We start from the raw sequence: 18,684 nt of genomic DNA, 5'->3' as shown, positions 1-18,684 counted from the left end.
TGCTTATTGTGGCTGGAATATTTTCTGCCATCATACCTTCTAAGTGGTTATATAGAAATACAGTAGATAGTAAATAGAAAATACAGTAAATAACAGTAAATAGAAAGATTTGACTTTTTTGTGTATTCATTTTGCACAGAGGCTCTTTTGTGTTATTCTTAAAGTTTTCAGTAGGTTCCAATTTTCTAGCTGTATAATTATATTTTTACAAGTGATAACAATATTGCCTTTTTTTAAAAAATTAAATACCATATATATGTATTTTTTTTAAGTTTATTTATTTACTTATTTTTGGCTGTGTTGGGTCTTCGTTTCTGTGCACGGGTTTTCTCTAGTTGTGGCAAGTGGGGGCCACTCTTCATCGCGGTGCGCGGGCCTCTCACTATCGCAGCCTCTCTTGTTGCGGAGCACGGGCTCCAGACGCGCAGGCTCAGTAACCGTGGCTCACGGGCCTAGTTGCTCCGCAGCATGTGGGATTTTCCCAGACCAGGGCTCGAACCCGTGTCCCCTGCATTGGCAGGCAGATTCTCAACCACTGCGCCACCAGGGAAGCCCAATATTGCCTTTCTATATCTGTACAATCCATATCTATATCTATAAAGGATTTCAATCTAAGATGAATGAAAATATGAAATGGAGAGTCTCACATGTGTGCCCTCAGAAGAACAGTACTTAAGAACAGCGAGACTGATTTCCATTAAACGTCTGATTTACAGAAGACTGAGGCTTATCTCCTTACCAAAGAACATTTGCCAAGAATCTCTCCCCATCCTTAAGCCAATGAACTTACTGCTTGGACTCTGGCTGGACTTCCCCACTCTTTACACTCCTTGCCCATAAATAGAGTCCTTCTCAAACCCTCAGTTGACTCAATTGACTGTAGCTTGCTACAACAGGCATTTCCCAAATTGCAATTCTTCTGCTACTCCCAAATAAACTCAAGTTTCTGGTAATTTGAGATTGCCTCGGTTTACCTCCTTATTTAGGTTGACATTCAATGGTGTCAGAAGTGAGATCCAAAGGAGATGACCCCTGGAGGGACAGTGACTCTCAGAACTGAGCGAGTTACCTGTACTGAGCCCCTTAAGCTCAATGCACCTTAGAGTCACCTTCTTCTTCTGGCTTGGTGAGTCTCCTCTTGGCTTTCAACCTCCCTCCTTTTAGTCAAGCTCTCCAACTTTATTTGGGATTTGGATAAGGACAGATTGTCCTTCTGGTGAGTGCTCTTTTGGTTTCTAAATTAGAATACACTTGGTTTAGATGTAAACTAGTGGATTTTCCTGAGAGCAAACCAAAAACTAAAATTGGTGAACACAGATTGAGCACCTAAATGCTGCCAGAGTGCTCGCCACCTGTATATGAGAGACAACCATCCTCCAAGCACAAGAGTGTAAGGATAAAATGGTCACAGGTGAGCAAGTTTTCCAGTTTTCCTCTTACCACTCACAAGAAAATTCTGTGCAACAAAGGACACCTGGTCATAGGTTGGGCAAATAGGGCAAAGGCCATCTGCCAGAAAAAAGAGGTATCCCATGAAAGGCACACTGTGAAACAAAACACAAGTTCCAACCCTAAGCATATCCCTTTGGCTCTCTAGGACTTTTTTCTTCACTCTCGGGAAAACTCCAAAAATGGGATCCCAGTCATTTGAATGCTTTAAGGGTGGCCCCCTCTTTAGGGACCCCAGCCAGTTTTATGTTTAAAAAATTATGATTTCTCCACATGTGCATGGACCAATCTTACTGAAGACAACCTAGAATTACAATGGCCATTATGAGGAATGTTCCAATTAGACAAGATCATTCATTTAAGAGGTGCACTTGAAGACAAGGGTTCCCAAATCAAACAAACAGAATGGGGTAGCTATTTTAATTGGCATGCAGAAACCCCCAAGAAGCTTCAAAATTCCAAAAATTTGAAGACTTCGTTGAAAGATTCATTGCAAAAGGCTAATGAAAAATTAAAGATATAAAAGGTACATATAACAGAAGACTATGAGACTGATGTAGCGCCTACTGCTCCCCTCTATCCTCCATTACTTGGTACTCATTCTATTGATACTAATCCTCTGTCTGAATTGCCTTTCTACTCTGAAGAGACTGCATGACTGCAAACACAAATTCACCAAGTTAGTTATCCTCATATCTACCCTCAAAAGAATGGCCCCCATATTGGTCTGTCCCAGAGTTGACAGGACTCTGAGGGATATTCTGGTAAACTGCTGCTGTTCCTGGTGAATTTGAGGTTCTTTCTTCGTCGCGAGAGAATTCAGACAAGTGATACATAAAAAGTGGATGTTTTTAAGAGAGTAACACACTCCACAGACAGAGTGTGGGCCATCTCAGAAGGTGAGAGAGAGCCTCAAAATATGGCATGGTTACTTTTTATGGGCTGGTAATTTCATAGGCTAATGAGTGGGAGGATTATTCCAATTATTTGGGGGAAGGGGTGGGGATTTCCCGGAACTGGGCCACCACCCACTTTTGGCCTTTTATGGTTAGCCTCAGAACTGTCATGGTGCTGTGCCATTTAGCATGCTAATATATTATAATGAGCGTATAATGAGGCTCAAGGTCTACTGGAAGTCGAATCTTCCGCCATTTTGGACCTAGTTGGTTCTCACTAGTTTTTGTCAGGTACTATGGCTATGTCATTATTTTAAAGGTTGTGCCCTGCCCCCTTCCCTCCTGTTTCACTACCAGTTATTCCCTTAAATAGCCAAGGGGAAACTAAACTTAGAAGTAATGGAAAACCTTGCCAAATTTTGGTAAATACCTGAGCTACACTGTATTTTAAACCCCACTCACTTTGGAGCCTGCAGATTGGATCCTAGAAAAACTGGCAGAAGCCAAGTGAAGGGTGAGAATTCTTACCAGAGTCAGCTCTCCTGAATCTCTGTCTATAGTACCCAGTCGAGGGAAAAAAATAAAATTTCATATTGTCCCTGCCTTTCCAAACCCAGATCCATTGGTTATTGGTCCTTTCTCTCCTGTGATAGCTTTTACCTTCTTGTTTGTCCCATTTTGTGTCCTTAGAACTTGGCTTGGCAATCATCAGGTTGGGGATCCCGAACTATGGTCAGACAGAAATGTCAGTTGCACCCCATTTATGACTAGATGTGGCTAGACAGAAATGTGGATTCCACTGCACTTGCAGTTAGGGTCTATGGCCAGCCCTCAGGGCAATTGTCTAAGTCTTTCTTTTATTTGGTTATCTTTGGGAATGGCTCTGGATCCTGGGAAGGCAATCCCTTTTGCACTCTCTTTGGGACGCCTGTATGTGTTTATCCCATGTGTGTCTTTCTCTTCCTAAGGAACCCTGTTTATTGTTGCATGTGTATCTTTTTGCATGTGTTCTTACAAACCTGGCATTGTTGTTTTGGCTGTTTGTATTTTTAATTTACATAATGTTATTTGGTACGTCTCATTCTGTTTCTTACTTTTTTTCAGTAAACACTACATCTCTAGGATACTTCCGCATTGCTATGTGTTCATCCAATCAGTTGCCTCTAATATGTAAATAATTCTCCAGGGTGTACATCTACTACGTTTTATCTGTCCTTCTCCCAAGATCTTTCAACTCCCTGCTAACACAAATAGTGCTGCCGTGGACACCCTTATTCAGGTGCCCTTAAGTAGCTGTGTGAGAATGGCTAGGAGTGGAATTGCTAGTCCCTGGGGAATATGGACTCCAGTTTTCACTAATACTGCCTGACTGTTGTCCAGAATGGCTGCACCAGTCCACATGCTCCCCCACCCCCAGCAGAGCATGGAATTCCTGTATCCCTACAGCCTCACTACCATTCAACACATCATAGTAATACGCGAAACCCAGTTGAAGAAACCTAGCATTGCAGGAAAACTACCCTCACTTCCAACCCCTGAAGCAACTGGTCTCAATTTTTGTTTTCACTTTTTCCAGTGGTTACTTTCATTTATCTAAATAATATTTTGGATATTTTTTAAGATAAATAATTAATTTTTATCACAAAAAAAGAAATACCCTTCCATGCCTAGTTTTAAAAATTCCCATTAGGATTGCATATAGAAATTGTCAAGCAGTTGTTTAAACCTATTGACATGGTTCCTTGATAGTAACAATTCCTTAATCTTAAATCATCTTGGATTTCTTAAATACAGTCTAAGTATGGGATGGCGAAGTCATTTAGTGTACTTTCAAGTTTAATTTACTGCTTGATATTAAGAAATACTGTTATATTTATTGCTCTAAGTGATCCTGCTGCATCCTGGGAATGATTTGGAAAACCCAAAGCATGTGACCCTCAGTATTAATCAGGGTCAGTAAACTATGTTTTGTCACCTGTTTTTGTATGGCCTGAGAGTCTTTGAGAACGGTTGTTACATTTTTCAGATGGTTGAAAAAAAACTTTTTTAAGAATAGTATTTCATTGGGTCATTTGTAGAGACGTGGATGGACCTAGAGACTGTCATACAGAGTGAAGTAAGTCAGAAACAGAAAAACAAATATCATATATTAATGCATATATGTGAAATCTAGAAAAATGGTACAGATGAACCAGTTTGCAAGGCAGAAATAGAGACGCAGATGTAGAGAACAAACGTATGGACACCAAGCGGGGAAAGCGGGGGTGGTGGTGGTGGGATGAATTGGGAGATTGGGATTGACATGTATACACTAATATGCATAAAATAGATGACTAATAAGAACCTGCTACATAAAAATAACTAACTAAATAAAATAAAATTTAAAAAATAATATTTCATGACGTGAAACTAATATGAAATTCAAATTCAATGCCCATAAATAAAATTTTATTGGAACACAGCTAGGCTTATTTGTTTTAATGTTACCTATGGCAACCTTCTTGCTCCAGCCACAGAGTTGCATAGTGGCAACAGAGATAATATGGCCCACAAAGCCGAAATTATTTACCATCTGTCCCTGTACATAAGACTTTTGCCAGCCCTTGGTATAAATGATTCAATCAACAAAAGTTTATGGCGAACCTACTAGTGAAGGACGTGCTGTTCTGGTCCCCATGGGTGTTTACTGTCCTGCTAGAGAGTCACCACCCAGGGTGACAAGTGCTAGGATGGGACAGCAAGGGGAGGTCCACGGGGATAGAGCAGAGGCCTCTGAGCCAAACTGGGGAGTTCAGGGAAAGCTTCTCACAGGCATTTCTGTCCAAGCAGAGACCTACAGAGTGAGAAGGAGCTGGCCATGTGAAGATGGATGAGGGGAGATGGCAGGAAGAATGTTCTGGGTAAGAGAACAGCAAGTCCAGAGCTCTACCCACCACCAGAGCCTCCCATCAAGCCTCTTAGATAGCCTCAACCACCAGAGGGCAGACAGCAGAAGCAAGAAAAACTACAATCCTGCAGCCTGTGGACCAAAACCCACAGTTACAGAAAGATAGACAAGATGAAAAGGCAGAGGGCTATATATCAGATGAAGGAACAAGAAAAAACCCCAGAAAAACAACTAAATGAAGTGGAGATAGGCAACCTTCCAGAAAAAGAATTCAGAATAATGATAGTGAAGATGATCCAGGACCTCGGAATAAGAACGGAGGCAAAGATTGAGAAGATGCAAGAAATGATTAACAAAGACCTAGAAGAATTAAAGAACAAACAAACAGAGATGACCAATACAATAACTGAAATGAAAACTACACTAGAAGGAATCAATAGCAGAATAACTGAGGCAGAAGAACGGATAAGTGACCTGGAAGACAGAATGGTGGAATTCACTGCTGCGGAACAGACTAAAGAAAAAAGAATGAGAAGAGAACAGCAAGTCCAATGGCCAGAGGGATCAGACCATGTTGCTGGAGGAACAGGGAGATGTTTGCATTATCATTTGCATGATAGGCTTATTTGTAGTTAAACCAAGTTTAGTTTGCATATGAATAAATAACTGCCTATATAGGGCTCTTAGTGATATAAGCAAGGAAGGAAGAAAGTCTTATCACTGATTGATTGATTCACTCATCCACTCACTCATTCATTCATTCATTCTTTCTTTCTTTCAGTAAGAATTGATTGAGCACCTTTTTAGTGCTGAGCACTGGGCTAAGTCCTGAGGATGCAGAGGAAAACCTGAGGAGGGCTCCGCCCTAAAGGCGCTCACAGTTTATTGAGGACAGCAGACAAAAAAATAATTTCTGCAGGTGCGAGGACTGCCCATACTGCCGTATCATGGAGGGCCCACCGCATTTCCAACCCCCTTCTCTCTGGCCACCTAGTCATTTTCCCAGCCTCCTGTGCAGCTAGGGGTGGGCATATAACCGGTTTTGGCCAATAAAACGTAAGAGAGATCTGCTGAGAAGTGTCTGGGAAAACTCTTCAGATTAAAGGTGAAGCCACAAAGGATACCACCACTTTGCCCCTCTTGCCTGCCTTTGAATAGAATTGTGATGATGGCACAGTGGGTTCTGTGGCAGCCACCTTGTGATCATGAGGTGATGAGCACCAGCGTAAAGCTGGTCCCTGTTGGCTTCGTTGAGCTGCTGCACCAAACCTGGAATTACACCTACCTTCAGGGACTCCTGGTTGAATTAGATAATTGCATGTTATTATTGTGTAAGCCAGAAGTTCTCAGCTGGAGGTGATGACATCCAGGGGACCTTTGTCAATGTCTGGAGACATTTTTGGTTTTCACTATGGCAAGGGGGTTACTTCTGGCATCTAGTGAGTGAAGGCCAGGGATGGTGCTAAACATTCCACAATGCATAGGACGGTCCACACAACAAATAATTATCCAAAATGTCAATAGAGCCACGATGAGAAACCCTAGTGTAAGCCATTATTCACCAAGTGCTTTCTTTTTTGATACAGGGAGTGGGAGAGCCTGGCCAGAGCCACGGGAGGGGGAGATAGCAGGAGGGGCAATGTCTACCTTAGGACACAGGAAAGAGGAGTGCAGGGAATTATTCCAGCTGGCTTCACTCACACTGTTAGTCTTGGAGCAAGTTCCATGAGAGAGTTGTGGACCCCAGTCCCTCAGGTGAGACCCCACTGTGGGCTCCTCTAGACCTAACCCTGCCTGTACCCAAGTGCCTACTCTGTGCCCCAGGCTAAGTGCTCATGTGGATCGCCTCCTCGAAATTTCCCAGTGATTCTGAATGGTCAGTATCATTTATTCCTGATGAAATAAAATTTCATATTCTAAGGCAAGTCAAGGAAAATTTAAACATAAATAATTTTCTCTGTCCTTTGGCCGCCTGTCTCCCCTCTGCTGTGCATTGTGTGTCTGCATTATGCATCAACCAAACCTCCCCACTGGCAGAAATACCTGCTCAACCATAAGGAGCAACTTTCTCCTAACACCAACAAGACAACTCCTTAAACTATAACATTCCTTCTTAATCTTGTAAGGGGCCACCATGACCCATGACCCACTATTCACTTTGTGTCACCTGTCAATAATACATCACTTAATGTACAGCCCTCTGTCTCAAAACCTTATGTAACTGTGCTTTGACCTCTAATGGGCAGAACAGTCCCCAGAGCTTTCTGAGTGGCTGTTCCTGGGTTATAATCCTCAATTTGGCTCGAATAAAAATTTCCATTTCTTCCTTAGACTGGTTAATTTTTTCGTTGACATTCCCATTGTACAGCTGTGAAAACTGAGGTGCAGAACAATGGGGTCCCATGGTTAATGACATGTTTTGGAGATTGACTAACAGGTTTTTTTAATCGGCCATTTAGCAGTGTCCCTTAAGCATCTTAGTTTATCATTTTGTTTTGTTTTGTTTGTTTCCCAAGTCAAAAGAGCTTTTATTCATTTTTAAAATATCACAAATGAGTCTGGCCTCTTGCGGTTTCTGTAGCTGGATCACTCAGATCTTATTCTTCAGCCTGCTGAACTGTTTCTTTTTCAGAAACATAGATACCATCCAAAAATTTTCTGATATCCTTGTTTTCAACTGTTGTTGCTTGCTGAATCAAAGCAGCCAAGTTTGACACAGTTCAGTGCTGTTTCCTTCAAGAATCAACTCATCTTTCTGGGCTTGAGATACTGAACAGGCAACGCCTGGCCTCATCCAAACCCTGCGGATATATTTTTCACCCAAAAAATTTCGGATTTCAACAAGAGAAGCATTCTCCTGAATAACAACGTTGATGGGGAAGTAAGCATGCACGGACCTCATCTTGCAACGGAAGCCCAGTGTAACACCTTTGATCATGTTCTGTACATGGCTACAGATAGTGCAAACAGTCACCAGTTCCTTTTTAATCCCCCACCATTTGTCAACCCGGAGCCTCTTTTTCTTTCCAAGGAGACTGAGTTCTACATTGATGTGACTGAAGTCTCTCTGCAGGGTACCTCTGGGGCCCTTCACAATAACTGTGCATCCCTTCAGAGTAATGTTGACATTTTCTGGAATGTCAACAGTCTGATTGCTGAGAATGGTCTTCATTCTCACAGTAGATACAGCAAAAAGCTATTTTATCATTTTGATCATCACTTTCCAGATCTGTAAAACAACACTATCTACTTTATAAACACTATTATGGGGTAAAAATAAATAATGCATGTAAAGGGCCTGACATATGATAAACATTTCACAAATGGCTGTTGTTGTTCCTACTATTTCTTAGTATGCCCACTGGGGCTAAGGAGCTGGGGCTGCAGCGCAAATGTCAAAGCCAGGCCATCGTCACGGTCGCCTGGGTCACCCACTTGCAGTGGGGACCCAGAAACAACTGAGGGAGGGGAGATTCTGGGAGACACTGGGGAGACAAAAAGTCATTGAGATAGGGGAGTGTGAATGGAGACTGAGATTCATTGAGTACTTTAGGCACAAGACCTAAATACAGTTATTTTGCACAGGAACCAAAAGACTTTTTTTTGGCCACGCCACACGGCTTATGGGATCTTAGTTCCCTGACCACGGATTGAACCCTGGGGCCCTTGGCAGTGAAAGCACTGAGTCCTAACCACTGGACTGCCGGGGAATACCCCCAAAAGACTATTCTGAGACTACCTTCTGGCCGGGGGACTTTGGTCCTTGATCCTTACCCGGCTTGGGAAAGAGTGAGGTCACAATCTTTCAGGTAATACGTCTCACCGAGGAGAAGGAAGAAGACATCCCTCCAGGAAACCTGGAGGGTTGGAGTCCAAACACAGATGGGGGGTGGACCTTGCATTGGTTGATTCCCGGTAGAGGGTGTGGCCCTGGGAAGGAGGGTGTGTTCACACTCTTGCTCTTTGCTCCTGGGAGTCACCAAAGGCACGTGTGCTCCATTTCCATAACGCAAATTCTCTTGCCATGTTGCGGGCAGATTTCTGGGAATTGAGGCTCCAAACATAGACAGGTGTGAGTGTCTCTCGTGAAAATTCTTCTTCTCTTAAATATGTCACTTAGAACTACTCTACCGATGGCTCCTGAGACTGGAGCCCTCTCTTCTACCCACTCCTCTGCATTTTCACTCAAGAGCAAGTTTATCTTCTGTGTCCCCGTGTTGCACACCCAGGCCACACAAGAGGGTAAATAGTCTTTCTCAACAAACAAATATACAGACTCTCAGGAGGAAATAATATCCATTTTGTGACTATACCACCATTTATTTATTTGCTCACCTTATTGTTCTGGGGCATTTGAGTAGTTTCAAGTTTTTGAGTTTTTGGCTATTACAAATAGTGCTGATGTAAGCAGTCTTATAAATGTTGTTTTGGGGGAGCACATGCCTGCATTTCTGTTATGCACGTATCTAAGAGTAGAGGTGCTGGGTCAGCTTTACTAGATGTTACTACTCAGTTTTCCAAAGTAGCTGTACCATGGTCCACTCCCACCACCAGCAGTACATGAGAGATCAGGTGGCCCCACATCCTCTCTGACATTTGGTATCACCGGTCTGAGAATTTACAGCTACAGCTGCACACAGGAGCATGGCTGCATCTCACAAACATGAAAGAGAGTGAAAAAGGCCAGACATAAAAGTAAACGTGCCACCTAATTCCCACTTACATAAAGCCCCCAAACAGGCAAAAATAATCTAAGGTGTTAGAAGTCAGGATAGTGGGACCTATGAGAAGCAGGAGGGGGGCTTCTAGGGTGCTGGTGATGTTCTGCTTCTTAATCTGGGTGCTGGTTACACTTCACTCCCTTTGTGAAAATTCATCAAGCCATGTAGTCAGGATTCATTCACTTTTCTGTTTGTTATACTTAAATAAAAATTTCAAAAAAATATTCTCTCAGTCTCCCTCTCTCCCTTCCTCTGTCATCTTTCCTCATGGCACTTGGCTGGGAACTGTCCCCATCAGAGTCCCCTTCATGGCCCTGCAACCTGTACAGTTGCACAGGTTCTGCACTCAGAAGGACCTGTGATTGGTTTCATGCTCTGCCATTTTTGTCTTTAAATTCTTAATACTTTTGGAACAAGAGGCCTTTTGCTTGCTTGCTGAGCCTCACACATCACGTAGCACCCTGGCCATGGGCAGCTGCCAGTGTCTCTGCACAGATCCCCACCTAAGGCTTGGTCTCTGATGGGCACTGAGGACAGGGCCAGGTTGCCGCTCTGCCTGATCAGGGAAGGTGCCAAATGCCCATTCTGGCCCCAGGATGGTTCTCCCTCCTGCGAGAACCTGGGATTGTATTTACCTGTGGATGGGATTACTGGGTCATAAGTTAGGTTCATGCATAATGCCCCTCATGGTTCTCTGCCCCTGTGCTTCCATCTGCCTTAAGAAAAAGACTGTAAAATATACATAACATAAAATTGACCATCTTAACCATTTTAAAGTCTGTAGCCCAGTGGCATTAAGTACATTCACATTGTTGTACAACCATCTCCACCATCTGCCTCTTGAACTTTGTCATCTTCTCAAACTGATACTTTGTACCCATGAAACAATAACTCCCCTTCCCTTCCACCTGCTTTTACGATTTTTTTCATGTTTGTCTCTCTTCCCAGTTACACTGTGAACTCCGTGAGGGCCGAGTGGGGCTTACTCCCCTTCAAATAAGGAGGAGTATATATGATGTACACAGGGCCTGGAGGACATGGGGAAGAAAATAGTTTTGTTAAATAAATTAAAAATATGGGATATAATTTAACCCTTGTTTGAAATCTGGGCTGATTCTTGGGCTAATAAATTCTCTAAATTCAGTGCTGAGCCAGTACCCAGCACAAAGCTGGATCCAAAACCTCTTTGCTGACAGAATGAATAAGGCATTAACTTTGCTACCAATAATAAAATATTGACTCTTTATTAAGCACTTACTAGGGGCTCAATATACAGAAAGGACTTAGTATTTGACACTCAGTATATTTTCTTCTTTTTTTTACGAGCATTATCACATTTGACCCTACCGTCACCTTCTAAGGTGGCCACTCAGTTTTCGAGTGAGAAACAAATTCAGAGACATTGTGTCCCCTGCCAGAGGTCACGCAGCTGGCAGATGGCTCCAGTCTGGGCGACTCCAAAGCTCAGTGCTTTCAGTGTTTACTTTACAATGCCTCCCTGGCTCAATTAACCAAAGCAGAATTTCTGACATTTTTTTAACTTTTGTTTGAATAAAAGTAGTTTTTCTTTTCTGATTACAAACATGGATAAATTCTGTTTTAAAAAAAATTCAGGGGCTTCCCTGGTGGCGCAGTGGTTAAGAATCTGCCTGCCAATGCAGGGGACATGGGTTTGAGCCCTGGTCAGGGAAGATCCCACATGCCGCAGAGCAACGAAGTCCATGCACCACAACTACTGAGCCTGCGCTCTAGAGCCCGTGAGCCACAACTACTGAGCCTGTGTGCCACAACTACTGAAGCCCGCCTGCCTAGAGCCCATGCTTCATAACAAGTGAAGCCACCGCAATGAGAAGCCTGCACACTGCAACGAAGAGTAGCCCCAGCTCGCCGCAACTAGAGAAAGCCTGCGCACAGCAACAAAGACCCAACGCAGACAAAAATAAATAAATAAATAAAATTTAAAAAAAAATTCAGGCACTACATAAAGTGAAAATGTGAACTTTTAAGACTTCCTAGAATGTTCTGTGAAGACTCGTGGTGACCCTACCAGGGATAGCAGAATTTGGAAAATATGCTCATCAACTCTTCCTTCTGGGTTTTATCTCCAGGTCAAGGAATATATATTACATACAATGACCTTTCTCTCTAGATCATTCCCTCTTCAGAGTTCTTTGGAGAGAACCGAGGAAGGTATGCAGGTGCTAAAACTACCTCCTCCTCCTTTCCCCTGACTCGTGTTTCCCATAAGAGTTTTTCTTTCTGTTTCATGGACTGGCCTTCCTCCAGCCAGGCCTAAGTTTGTTTTCTGAGCATTGGTTTCTTTTCGGGTGTAATAAGGAAGTTGTCAAGCAAAATTGTTTTTTCTAGGGTAGCTGAGGTAAGCGTCCTATCTGTGGAGGAACGGAGAGCAGCCCTGGGATAGGGTGACGGGGCTGTAGTAGGTGGCCCCTTGATTGGCTGCCCATGAGCTCATCTCCTGGGACATGTGATATATATGGCTCTGACCAAAGCATCTTCTGCGACAGTCTGGAAACTGGCAGCATATTCTCCCTGGGAGAGCTGGGACTACTACCCCTCATTGGATACAACTTCCAGCAGACAGGGCGTGGTGCCTACACGTTGCTGGGAGTACCCAATGCAGAGCCCCCCGGTTGGGAGGTCTGGACCAAAAGTACCCTGGGACAGGAGCGACTTTCATGGTCTGAGGTTGGTTGAACGATAGTCTCCCCTTTGAAGGCTGGAGTAGTAGGTAGGTATCTTGGGGGTCCTGAAAGGAGGGTAGATCCTGAATCTAGTCCCAGTGCTGCTTCTAGCTTGCTAGGCTTCAGTCTCTTCATCTCTAGAAAGATAGAAAATTCAATGATGTGATCTCAACCAGGTGTCATGCAAAGAGCTCTGAACTAACTTGGACACAGAAGCGCTGAACTCAAGTCCTAGCTTAGCAATCCTGAGCAGGGAACTTCACTTCTCTGGGCCTCAGTTTCCTCATCTGTAGAACAGGGACAGCATTACATACCTCTCCTGCTCATTTCCCTAATGGAGGTTGTAGAGGTCAAGTTATAGGCTTTATGTGAAGGTACATAGTAAAGGGAAACTTCACATAAATGGGGGCGTTGTTATTTCCTATGGCTGGATGAAGATTTTATCATTTTAAGTTTCTTGGAAGCTAGCCCAAGGACAGGGAGATCTTATGAAAAGAGTTCTGGTGGCCTGCTGCTCTGACAGGGATTTGAGGGGGGATTATAACATTGCATGGTCTGTGGTCTTGCATAGAGGACAAGACGGGGGGAGAGCACAGACTCTAGTGCTGGATGGAGGGGAGCTGCGGTCGTTTTTGGAGCTCTCCAGCTTTGTGTGTGATGACCCCACTGTCCCCGCAAGTCTGCCCCACTGCTGTGTCATGGGGCCTGAAGTTCCACCATTAGGGAGTTCAATCTTTTGGGTTTCGAAAGATCCTCAAAAGATGCAAATCCCCAACATTTTGGAAAACAGGTACCAGGTGATGTGTGTTTGATGGTGACAATCGGATTGGGCAGATGGTACAAGTACAGCCCTTTACACTGAGCTGTGGGTCGGCTCAGGCAGAGCTGACCCCCACAGGGGCACCACGTGGCTGCTCAGATATCTCTGTGATCTGAAGCTTTGTGCAAAATCCCACTGGGCCCTGCTGTGGTCAGCCCGTGGCTGGAGCCCTCCGTCCCAGCCTGGCCTCACATTTTGAAGTGGGCAAGGACCAGCTGGGGAGTTCCCAGAAGCGGGTGCCCAGGCAGGGGATGGGTGCAGAAGCAATGTGATTTGAGGAACCACTGAGAGACCCAGGTCATCGGGTGATGGGCTGGAACAGAGAGGACTCAGGGGGTGAGGTGACCTCTCCTCAGGGCGTGAGGGCCTGCTGCCAGCCGAGTCAGCTCAGTCTAAGGAGGACTGTCCTTAATTCCTGCTGGCTGACAGTGGAATGATTTGCCTTGAAGGGTGGTGAGTTCCCATTGCAGGAAGTGTTCCAACAGGGGATGCGAGTCTGCAAAGCAGTCCTACCCTACAGGAGGTGGGCTGGATACTTCTTAGGTCCCTTCCAACTCTAGGAACCTGCTAGGGACCCCACAGAGGAGAAGGAACACCTGACTTGTTCCCATCTAACACCTGGGAGCTGGGCGTGGGAGCAGGATGGGTCCGGTGTTGAGGGAAGAGTTGACCACCTTGTCCCCCACTCGAGTCCTGCCAGTGGAGGTTGGAGGTGTCATCCCAGGAGCGTGTGGCCTGTGGATGGGAGGCACATCATCTCGGGAGCCCAGATGGAAGGCTTTGAGCTTGAACAGGCACTCACCCTTGGGGTTCTAAGTGTCCATGGGCTCACCTGTGTCGATGAAAAGTACACATGAGCTCAGGGTCAGCCCTTGACCCTCCAGCCCATTGACTGGCTTCCAGCCAAGAGTCTGTGAGCCCCGCCCTGTGTTTACAATCTTTGCCTCTGGGACACAGATTTCAATACCTGGGCACACGTGAATGTCTGACTCCACGCGGACAGGTCACGGCAGGCACGTGTGTGGACGTGGGTTATCTCTGTCAGTGTGAAATAGCAGATTTGCTCACCTCTAAGTGTGTGTGTGTGTGTGTGTGCTTATGGGAGGTCTCTCAGTGTGGGAGAAAGAACTTAGAATCCAGAGGAGTGGATTCAAGCCCCAACTCTCTCCCCTTCCAGGCTGTGGGACCCTGGTCAAGTCTCTTAATCGGCAGAGCCTTAATCCCCCACTGCCAGCCTGGCCCGTTGCCAGGGCTGTGGCCAAGTTGAACTGAGATCATGAAGATGAAGGAGGTGCTGGGTGCCATGTGGCTGGTGAGCTGGTTGTGTTTGCACATGTCTGTGTAGTGTATGTTTTTTCCACAAACACTGAGAGCCTCCTAGGCAGTGTGGACACACCAGAAACCAGGCAGGCTTGGGCCCTTTCTGTGGAACGTGGATCTAGACAGGAAGGGCATTCAGCAAATAAATAATCAGATAATTATTTCCTTTACACTTGGAGTAAGGGGAATTCCAGGGTGTTATGAGTCCTTGTAAGTTTACGGTATACATGAGCTTGTTGCTGGGTCACATGAGTGTCTTAGCCCGTTTGGGCTGCGATCACAAACTATCATAGACTGGGTGGCTTATAAACAACAGAAATTTATTTCTGACAGTTCTGGAGGCTGGAAGTCCAAGACTCAGGCACCGACAGATTCGGCGTCTGGTGAGAGCTTCCTGGTTCAAAGACCAGGTCTCCGTGTCCTCACGTGGTAGAAGTGGCAAGAGAGCACTTTGGGGCCTCTTTTATATGGGCACTAATCCCTTTCATGAGGGCTCTGCTCAAATGACTTGATTATCCCAAAGGCCCCACCTCCTACTACCATCACACAGGGGATTAGGTTTCAACATATGAATTTGAGAGGGACACAAACATTCAGTCTACAGCAATGAGTGTCTGTGGGTGTGACTCTGGGTCCACACGAACTCTCCCTGGGAGTAACCAGCTGTTTATTGAGTATCTATTGTGTGAAGTCCAGCGGGGGAAGAAGGGGAGCGGCTGAATTCCTCTAGGATATGGTGCCAGAGCAGTTACAAAGTAACATGACAGGTGCATGAATTAGAGAATGGTGTACAGATGAGGTCAGGGTATAATTTAGAAAATAAACCCAAAATAGCAGCATGCTTGGGAAAAATTTGCAAACTCTCCGCTCCACAGTAACTTAAGGTCAGCTCTGTGAACTGTCTCTGTTGTTTTGCTGTTGTTACTTTTAAACACGTCACCGTTATATACGTCATGTCTTATCAGAAGTCCTGTGATCTGCAGATCACTTGGGTATTTCTGAGCAGACTCGGACTTTGCCCTGAAATCCACTTCCTGCCAAGGCAATCAGCAAGTTTACAAGAGCAGCTGGGTTTCCATGCAGCTATGGTCTGCTGCTGTCTCAGGGTTGCTGTCTGGAAGCATGGACCAGACAGGGTGGGATTTCCTGACAGGCAGGCAGAACTTGGGTGAAGTCCCAGGCAAAGCAGGGGCACAAAACAAGAAAACAGAGGAAGGGAAAAGAAAGTCTTGCTTTGATGAATTCTGGATAGGCAGAGTTTTACAATCAGAAAGTCTGGAAAGATTTAATTCCAGCACACATAGAATTTGTGTGCATGTGTATGTATGGCATGTGTGTGTGTGTGTGGGGGGGGGTAATATTAAAACACAATCTTCTTGGGCTTAGAGACTTTAAAAGTCTGAGGACACATCTGCCCCACAGAAGATCTTCCAGGGTGTCTCCCTGGGGGAGGGTAGGTTTACCCTCCTAGGTCAGCCACACTCTCTCAATCCTGTGCTTAGTGTTGGAAGACAGAATCTTTGGAACATTACAGAGGAGGAGCGGCCAGGGGGTAGGAGGAGAGAGGGTCTGAGCTCTGTCACAGCTTCCCAGAGAGGAAAGAGTTGCAGGAAGAAGTAAGAGGACAAGGTATCAAACACTGCAGCACCTTGAGGGAGGATGAGGAATGGGAAGAGTTCACTGGATTAGGGTAGGAGACCTTGGGAGATCCTGAAGTTTCTCTTCACTGGGGAAACACTCTTGGATGGCCAAGGTCACACATCACCCATCCCGCCTCTCCCTGCCTCTGGGCTGGGAGTTGCTCCTCCTTCACCTTCCCCTGGGCTCAGGGCACTGTTGTTCCAGGGAAGGGGTGGCCAAAACAAGGCAGTTTTCTTGAAAAAACATCACAAAAGAAAACCATTGCCAGGTGGAATTGTACTGATGCTCTGATTAGAAGTAGCAACGTGTCCTTTGAATGCAGTAGGAGGATGCTGCAACCATCAGCAATGGTGAAAACCGTTTCCATAGCAATGACAGTTTTTAAAGAAATTACTGCACCTCTTTTCTCATTAGCTGGGGAAGGATGCTGTGCCCTCATTGCAGTGGGCCCCTCGAGCCAAGTTAGCACAGGAAGAAAAGGGTCTGGTTTGGTGGTTCTCTTACTGAACAGCTTCTCTGCCAACCTCATCCAATTTGCCCTGATCACAGGAACATATGGAGTAAGCAAAGAGAACCCTGACACCATTCAGTGAATATTTCTTTCTTTTTCTTTTCTTTTTCTTTCTTTCTTTCTTTCTTTCTTTCTTTCTTTCTTTCTTTCTTTCTTTCTTTCTTTCTTTCTTTCTATCTTTCTTTCTTTCTTTTCTTTTCTTTTCTTTCTTTCTTTTCTTTTCTTTTCTTTCTTTCTTTTCTTTTCTTTTCTTTTCAGCTGTGGGGCTTGCGGGATCTTACTTCCCCACCAGGGATCAAACCTGTGCCCTTGGCTGTGAAATGTGGAGCCCTAACCACTGGACCACCAGGGAATTCCCTTAGTGAATATTTCTGGATCAGCTTACTTGGATCTTAAAATCAAATGGACCTTCGACCTAAACTTATCTTCTCTTAAGACCACGTGCTACTAAAGAGAGAGAGTAGGGACTTCCCTGGCGGTCCAGTGGTTAAGACTTCACCCTTCCACTGCAGGGGGCGTGAGTTCGATCCCCAGTCGGGGAACTAAGATCCTGCATGCCTCACAGAGCACGGCCAAAAATAATAATAATAATGAAATAAAAAATAATAAAGAGAGAGAGTGGCTATCAGGGAAATAGAGCATTACTGTCATCACCACCTACTAACACCTCCACTCCCACCCATGTGAAGAACTGAACATTCTCTTTGAGGGCACAACCTGCATCTTGTTCCCTAGCACAGAGCAAACTTCCTGGTACATAGTGGGTGCCTATTAAAGGTTTTTTGAAAGAACTTAATGAGAAGAAAGCAAAATATTTTCTTCTGTGATTTCTTTTCTTAACCCACTTAACGCCACATTTTGGAAGCACAACCATAAGGCAGCCTCTGAGGCTTTCAAGAACATTAGTCAATTTCCAGATAAATTAGAGATGTGTGTTGCTAAAAGTTTTCATGTAACTCAAATGTTCCTTTAAGGAACATTAAGCAACAAATAAAGCCTTCCAAATTGCCTGCTTCTTCGTTTTCTCATTTCCTCCAAGACTGTCCACGTGTGGACACTCAGCAGTGCCGCTGGTACCCACCGGCCTCTAGCCATCCTCCCTACCCTTCCTCCCGAGACCCATGTTAGAAGGAAGAAAGACATCCTTGACTGTTACTGTCACCTTCAAATCTCTCTGTTATGTCCCTGTGCCTTTTCTTCCCTCTATTTATGTATCTTCCTCACATTCACATGGATCCCTGCACATCTGAAATCATAATTATAGGTTCTTATTTTTGCCTCTAAGCTGGACATGGTAATAGAGTACATTTTAAAGTAATGAATCAGTTGGTAAACATAGAAGATACGATATGAATACATAAATACTTAACACACTAAATAATAGTAAATGCGTGATGAGGCTATAATTACAGATTAGAGTAGGCAATCCATAAATCTAAACTCCATAAGAATCTCTGGGAGCTCGGGATTGAGATTCAAAACCATATTTTATTTTTCTTTTAACTTCCACCAACGGGCAAAGGGTTTCTGAACAACTCTGGAAAAATTGGAAAGCCCCAGGTGTTTCAGATTAAAGACACACAAATCAAGTGAGCTGCCCACACCCCAGCCTACTTAAAAAGCTGCCCAGGAGAAGGTGGTTCTTTTGTCTTTTCCATGGGCAGCTGCTTCATTCTGGATGGAAAACGGAAGGGCCCCAGCTGCTTTAAGATGGAACTGGTGCAAATTCATTTATTG

The 18,684-nt window shown here is 44.6% G+C and overlaps 1 pseudogene; it reads right to left on the bottom strand.

Moving 5' to 3' along the window:
• Positions 1–7,747: 7,747 nt before the first annotated feature.
• LOC137773558 (large ribosomal subunit protein uL6 pseudogene) lies at positions 7,748–8,414 on the bottom strand (annotated as a pseudogene).
• Positions 8,415–18,684: the final 10,270 nt, after the last annotated feature.

This window comes from Eschrichtius robustus, chromosome 12 (genome assembly GCF_028021215.1).
Source record: "Eschrichtius robustus isolate mEscRob2 chromosome 12, mEscRob2.pri, whole genome shotgun sequence".
Lineage (NCBI taxonomy): Eukaryota > Metazoa > Chordata > Mammalia > Artiodactyla > Eschrichtiidae > Eschrichtius > Eschrichtius robustus.
This window is presented reverse-complemented; position numbering and strand designations above follow the sequence as displayed.